Genomic DNA, 1,536 nt, shown 5'->3' with positions numbered 1-1,536 from the left:
GAACTTAGTTTGGGCTGGGCTGCCAGATAGGATGGATGTATCTTTATTTTGTATCTTTATTTATTTAAACAATTTGAGTTGTCATAGACAGTAGCTTCATCCAGTGTGTTCATCATTAGGTCTGGAGTCCAACTGACCTAATTCTCTACACCAACACCAGAGGGCGCCATCAGCCTTCCCCCTGCACCTCTCCCATGATGTAATCCAAGATGGCGGTCTGGGAGAAAAATGGCAGGAAAAGGACTCTGGCTGTCTCTAGCTGCTGAACTGAGAGGAGAGATGTAATTATTTACTATGTTCAGTGGATGAGATGTTTGTGCTGGCGAAGAAGGAGTTTAACAGGTATTTTAGCTGTAACTGCTGTAACTATGCAGCTGAGGACTGTGTCGATAGCAATGATATTTGGTGAAGATGAATATGCTTCATCAAATAATGCAGATGCAGCAGGATGGGGCTAAGTTACACTTTGGAACTCATGCTGATAAATGCGTGTGCTGAAACTGTAGATCACTTAATAAAAGTGCATTCAGTCTTCTGCAGTGCAAGAGGCAAGGCATTCACTCCAGTGCATGTGCTACCTGCCCCCAGAGACCACGCACCGGGCTCCTGCCTCAAGAGTCTCTGCACCTGCTAGCAGAGAACATGTGGTAGCTGCACGAGCGGTCGCGTAGTTGCTGTCATGCTGGAAATACCCACAGCCTTCGTCCTTCCCATGTCCGGAGCGCGGACACCCTTTGTCCCTGAACACAACCTGCTTCAGGAGCTATTACATCTGGTGTTTAAGCAATTTGCGGAATATTGTCACATATATAACTTGAAGATGTCACAAGAACTAAATGTACCACTGCATGAGAGAGAGGGAGAGAGAGCTTTGCAGAAGATGCGAGAATATTTAAACAATTATATATTTTATTCAAGGGAGTACCACCACCACCACACTTCAATACTGAAAAAAAATTAAAGAAACATCGGGACACAATTACGAAATCTCCCCTGAGCACTTTTGTGGGAAGTAGCCTTTTCTTTGAGCACGAGCTAAATGCAACTGAATGTGTTTCTAAATACACTTTCAAAGGATCAATGCACAGTAGTTTACCCCAAGTTTTCGATGTATAGCGCCACACTTGAACACAGGTTCTGAAAATATCGAATAACATTTGTGAAAGCATCCCTGAGAGACTTCGCACGCTTTCGTGGGACATATCCTTGACTTCAAGCAAGATCTGCTTCAGGATGTACTAAATACAACTGAATATCATATACTGCCACACTTGAACACTGACTCTAAAAAGATCGCGGCACATTTGTGAAACCACACCTGAGACACTTAGCCCACTTTTGTGGGCATCAGATCCCGAAAGCGATATCAACTGCAATATCTGATTTTACACGCCAAAACAGTAATGTTTGGAATATCCCTGTAACTCTAAACAGGATGGTTACAACCTTTTTCGAGTTTTAGCTGCTTGTTTGAAGGCACTGCCAGAGACAGAAGGTTTCTGAATCCTGTAACTGCTATGGTGATCCTCACTTTAC

This window comes from Schistocerca piceifrons, chromosome 1 (assembly GCF_021461385.2).
Source record: "Schistocerca piceifrons isolate TAMUIC-IGC-003096 chromosome 1, iqSchPice1.1, whole genome shotgun sequence".
In the NCBI taxonomy this organism is placed as follows: domain Eukaryota; kingdom Metazoa; phylum Arthropoda; class Insecta; order Orthoptera; family Acrididae; genus Schistocerca; species Schistocerca piceifrons.
The sequence above is the reverse complement of the archived record's forward strand: the minus strand, read 5'-3'. Positions refer to the sequence as shown.